Source organism: Hylobates moloch, unplaced genomic scaffold, assembly GCF_009828535.3.
Source record: "Hylobates moloch isolate HMO894 unplaced genomic scaffold, HMol_V3 SCAFFOLD_2, whole genome shotgun sequence".
In the NCBI taxonomy this organism is placed as follows: Eukaryota; Metazoa; Chordata; class Mammalia; order Primates; family Hylobatidae; genus Hylobates; species Hylobates moloch.
The window spans coordinates 1,132,949-1,138,955 of NW_026652277.1; the positions used below are offsets into that span (position 1 = coordinate 1,132,949).

General features: G+C 43.7%; 1 protein-coding gene across 1 annotated transcript in view; it reads right to left on the reverse strand.

The window, feature by feature from the left end:
• Positions 1–6,007, reverse strand: part of ADARB2 (adenosine deaminase RNA specific B2 (inactive)) — a 554,344-nt gene that overhangs the window by 61,886 nt on the left and 486,451 nt on the right. The window lies entirely within an intron of this gene.

Sequence of the window (6,007 nt, forward strand, 5' to 3'; positions counted from 1 at the left end):
CACAGGAAGGGGAACATCACACTCCGGGGACTGTTGTGGGGTGGGGGAGGGGGGAGGGACAGCATTAGGAGATATACCTAATGCTAAATGACGAGTTAATGGGTGCAGGAAATCAACATGGCACATGGATACATATGTAACAAACCTGCACATTGTGCACATGTACCCTAAAACCCTAAAGTATAATAATAATAAAAAAAAAGAATTGAAGACTTATGCAAATAGTGCATAAAATCTTACAACTTATAAATAGCAAATGTCTCTGCACCATAACTCTTGATTGATTTGACGTGTGGTGGATCCATGATGAGTTGGTCTATTGCTGATGTCACACATTTGGTGGGTCCAGATGATGACCTCATCTCCACTTAGGGGCTCTTCAGGCCTAGAGGCAGGTCTTGAGCATGTGCTGGGGGTCCCCAGGCCTCAGGGGTTAGCTCCTCCTCACTGTTCTGCTGGCCAGTAGAAAACATTTTTGTTATGAAAGTAGCCATTATTAGGGCCTCACCTATGGAATACTAGATTTCTGTGTGTTGGTGGTTTGTGGATTCAGATATGCAATAGGAGGCCCAGGCAAAGCACCATGCGCTTATATGCTTTATGCTGGTCGATCCTGGTCCAGTGGGAAGACGTGGATTGGATAGCTCCAGAACTTGTTTCTGAGAATCTGTCCAGCTCTCATGCAAGTCTAGCCTTGGTAAAAGACAATTTGCGTGATTTCTCAGCACGGTGCCAGCAGGGCTCAGGAGCAGCACCAAGGGGTGCACAGAGACTGTTGCCCCAGCGCCCCAGCATCCTGCCCCTCAGGGACCGCAGGGCTGCATGGGGAGGATGTGGCACTAGGTTCCTGGGTGACCGCTCTCGCTACACTCCTAAGCCCAGGAAACTTCCATGAGAACTTTTTTTTTCCTTTTAAAAAGCCAACCCCATCTCCTCCTCTATAATCCTTTTCTCTTTATTCTTTACGTTTTAAGTTGAGGGGCGCTTGACATTTATATGAAGCATATTTTTCAACTAACATTTTATAAAGGCAAATGTAAAAAGAGAAAAGCAAAAATTTAACAAACTTTCCTTACTTTGAGTGGTGAACTAATTAAAATGTAGAGAGATTTGTAGTAAGCTGGTTAAATTTTCTCTTTGATATTTAACCAGCGTGATTTCCCATGACAGCTTCAGCAAGTCTCACCTCCTGGCTGGGGTCCCCACAGGTTGACACAGCTCAGCTCCAGTGATAACCTCCCTGCCTGAGTAATTCATCTCTTTCTCCAGGAAGTGGAGTTAGAATGGGCTGTGTTGGGGTCCCATTTACTCACTGCAGATCTTCCTCCCCTCCCTGTCCTTTCAAGACCAGCTTGGTGTTTACGTGGTGCTCAGAGACTTGAAATATTTCTGTGCTTGGCCACAAACCCGTCTTACTGATAACCAACATGGCTTTCAACATAGATCTTTTTTGCATTGCATCCTTCCATTTCCCCAGTGAAGCCCTTTCCGGGTCTCTCCACAGAACTGTGTCTACTGTGCCACAGATATTTTAAGTGATTGGTTTTTAATTAAATCACATACATGATTGCAGCTCTATGTAGTTTTCCATAGTTGAATTACTGTATGTAAATGACACTGCCATTGATGACACAGGGTGTTAGAAGCTAGACAGCAGCTTAGAATTCAGATAGGGAGACATACTTCTTTAACACTAGTGATTTTTAATGTTTTAATCACTTGGGATATAATATATACAGTCAACTTTGGTTACTGCAAACCCAACTAATCAGACTTCGCAATAATGTGATTTTCTTCCCCACCTGGCACTTGGTTTACAGGAGAAGCAGCTAAAGTGCTCAAAAATAAGCTTGTGCCTGATTAGTTTTTTGCATGCAAATTACAGAATATGCTCATGGGCCTGCAAGGGTTCATTTCATCTCCTAGGATGGGTAAATGCATTCAGATTTAGTGTTCTGAGCACATGGGCCAAGTTATATTGCATGGTCCCTTTCTAAAATAAGGGAAGACACCTTCCCATAACCCGGAGGACTGAGTTATCTCATTGTGTATTATGACCAATCCACACCTTCCCGTCGTATCTTTCAATTCAGTGCCTATGTCAGAAGCTCTCCAGAGGCTCCTAGGGTGCTCAAAAACCATGTGCTTACTAATTCTGTCCACTTGAACTTACATCATAGAAGGCAGACAAACCTATGTTTCTCTATGGAGGTCAAATGCCAGCTCCTTTATAAAGGCTTCCCAGCATGGGAACCCTTGGTGTCCTACAGCACTTTGAAGCTGTGTCCTTTCCTGGCATAATTTATATGCTTGTCTTTCTTTCTCCTGTACATGTCTTACATGTGCAATATACCGCAGACCTTGTGGACAGGTGGTTACCGTTTCTACTGACTTTCTATTGGTTAATAGGAGTTCTAGCTAAGGTCATTGAAATCGTGCTACTTGCCAGACACTTTCTAAATGCTTTAGGTGCATGTTTTTAAATAATCCTCATAAACCACTTTATAGTTAAGGGGCTGCAATGATCTCTGTCTTTGTTTACGATCCTGTGAATTAATGGTAGTGTGCACAGCTTAGGATACATGTCCTACAAGTGGCTCATTGGTGGAGTGTTGTCCATCATGAGAATAACCAGTGTAGACAGCCTATGGCACATGCCCTCCATGTGGTTCATCGGAGGAGTGTTGACGATCATGAGAATGACTTCTGTAGACAGCCTATGGCCTGTGTCCTTCATGTAGCTTATTGGTGGAGTGTTGACGATCATGAGAATAACTAGTGTAGACAACCTATAACACATGCCATTGGTGGATTGTTGTCCATCATGGGCATGACTAGTGTAGACAGCCTATAACACATGCCTGAGTGGTGGAGTGTTATCCATCATGAGAATAACCAGTGTAGACAGCCTATGACCTGTGTCCTTCATGTGGCTCACTGGACTTGTATAGATACTTGCAGAAGGAAGAAGCCACTTCTGGGTAGGGACTGGGAGTGGAGTAGTCAGGGAAGGCTCCCTGGAAGAGACAGTTTCTTTCTGGGCTTTGAAGGAATCATATAATCTAAACTGTCAGGGATTAAATGATCATAAAAACTTAGTAGAAGCTGTACCCTAAAGCAGTTCAGAGGTGGAAACATTTGTTTCTGGGATAAGAACAAAGAGTAGATCAGTCTGGCCTGAGTAAGAATTTGTGCAGAGTAGTTATGAGAAATTAAACTGAAAGGGCCACTCACTACAGGAGAGTGTAGGGTCTTGATTCCAGGTCATCTGTTAATTCATCAAATATTTATGGAATGCTTCTCAGGGTCAGGCACAATTATACCTGCCAGGGATACATCAGCACAAGAAACAGGCAGAGATTGCTCCCACGTGAATCTCAGACGTTACCCAGGCACATGGATGTCCTTTGAGGGACCCTGACTGGCAGGGTGACAGGGCTGGGTCTGCAGCTGTGTGAGGGGCCACATGTCCTGGTGAGGGCAATGATCCAGGGCCTGGCACCGAGGGCACATCTCAGTCATGGTAAGGTCAGCAGTTTGCTGTTTTGCTTTGCTTCAAGCACTGTAGATGTAAGCTGAATTATGAAGATGCTCTCAGGGCTAGGAAAGTTAAACTGTTGCACTGGTACTGCACTATAGCTGTTGCTACCAATGGCTGTCTCCACCCACAGCACGGGCAGCACCCTGAGAGGCTCTTGATTGAGATCCCTGCTGGGAACTGTTAACACATTATTTAATCCACCCAACAACTGTGTGAAGAACCATCCCATTTTATAACTGCAGCAAAAGAGGTTTAGGGAGATTTGGTAGCTTGGCCAAAGGTCTAAAGCAAGCAAATAGTTGAGGCAGAAATGGGGTTGTTTCAGGTCTGAATCTGAGCTGTGGCAGCCTATCTTCATGGACACTATCTGATGCTCTTTTGAGGTGGATTCCCAGAAGATCTCGGAAAACAAATCCAACCATACACTGTAAATCCTCGAGATATAGAACTCAGCACATCTGTGGCGTCCAACTCCAGTCCTTGAGTGGGAGAGGAAGGTGGGCCTTAGAGACCCTCATGGTCTGGTCCACCTTCAGTCCTTGAGGGGAGGCACAATGAGAGTCCTAGCAGTGACTTCCCCTCCAATGTCAGGAAGGCATAGGTTGCCGTCCAGATGCCCCAGCTCCTGCAGAGGACAGGTGAGCGGCTGGGGAGGGGCCGAGAGAGGCTGGACTAGGGGCAGGTGAGATGGTGCTTTGTAATATAGAAAGCCCTGCACAGAGAGACTCTAAAACCGCTTCAAAAAAGCCTGAATAATCAACAGAAAAGTCATCTGCAGCATACATTCTTTTTTACATATGAAAAAGAGAGACATCCGGCTGTACCCATTATTGTTGATGATTTAGCCATTTAGAAAATGCCTGCTGAGTTCCTCACCAGCAACGGAACAAAGCTGGACGGAGAATGACTTTGAGGAGTTGAGAGAAGGCTTCAGACGATCAAACTACTCTGAGCTACGGGAGGAAATTCAAACCAATGGCAAACAAGTTAAAAACTTTGAAAAAAATAGATGAATGTATAACTAAGATAACCAATGCAGAGAAGGGCTTAAAGGAGCTGATGGAGCTGAAAGCCAAGTTTCAAGAACTACCTGAAGATTGCAGAAGCCTCGGTAGCCGATGCGATCAACTGGAAGAAAGGGTATCACTGATGGAAGATGAAATGAACGAAATGAAGCGAGAAGGGAAGTTTAGAATAAAAAGAAATGAACAAAGCCTCCAAGAAATATGGGACTATGTGAAAAGACCAAACCTACGTCTGATTGGTGTACCTGAAAGTGACGGGGAGAATGGAACCAAGTTGGAAGACACTCTGCAAGATATTATCCAGGAGAACTTCCCCAATCTAGCAAGGCAGGCCAACATTCAGATTCAGGAAATACAGATAATGCCACAAAGATACTCCTTGAGAAGAGCAACTCCAAGACACATAATTGTCAGATTCGCCAAAGTTGAAATGAAGGAAAAAATGTTAAGGGCGGCCAGAGAGAAAGGTCGGGTTACCCACAAAGGGAAGCCCATCAGACTAACAGCTGATCTCTCCACAGAAACTCTACAAGCCAGAAGAGAGTGGGGGCCAATATTCAACATTCCTAAAGAAAAGAATTTTTGACCCAGAATCTCATATCCAGCCAAACTAAGCTTCATAAGTGAAGGAGAAATAAAATACTTTACAGATAAGCAAATGCTGAATGATTTTGTCACCACCAGGCCTGCCCTAAAAGAGCTCTTGAAGGAAGCACTAAACATGGAAAGGAACAACTGGTACCAACCACTGCAAAAACATGCCAAATTGTAAAGACCATCGAGGCTAGGAAGAAACAATAGCAACTAACGAGCAAAATAACCAACTAACATCATAATGACAGGATCAAATTCACACATAACAATATTAACTTTAAATGTAAATGGGCTAAATGCTCCAATTAAAAGACACAGACTGGCAAATTGGATAAGGAGTCAAGACCCATCAGTGTGCTGTATTCAGGAAACCCATCTCACGTGCAGAGACACACATAGACTCAAAATAAAGGGATGGAGGAAGATCTACAAAGCAAATAGAAACAAAAAAAGGCAGGGGTTGCAATCCTAGTCTCTGATAAAATAGACTTTAAACCAACAAAGATCAAAAGAGACAAAGAAGGCCATTATATAATGGTAAAGGGATCAATTCAACAAGAAGAGCTAACTATCCTAAATATATACGCACCCAACACAGGAGCACCCAGATTCATAAAGCAAGTCCTGAGTGACCTACAAAGAGACTTAAACTCCCACACAATAATAATGGGAGATTTTAACACCCCACTGTCAACATTAGACAGATCAACGAGAAGAAAGCTAACAAGGATACCCAGGAATTGAACTCAGCTCTGCACCAAGCAGACCTAATAGACATCTACAGAACTCTCCACCCCAAATCAACAGAATATACATTTTTTTCAGCACCACACCACACCTATTCCAA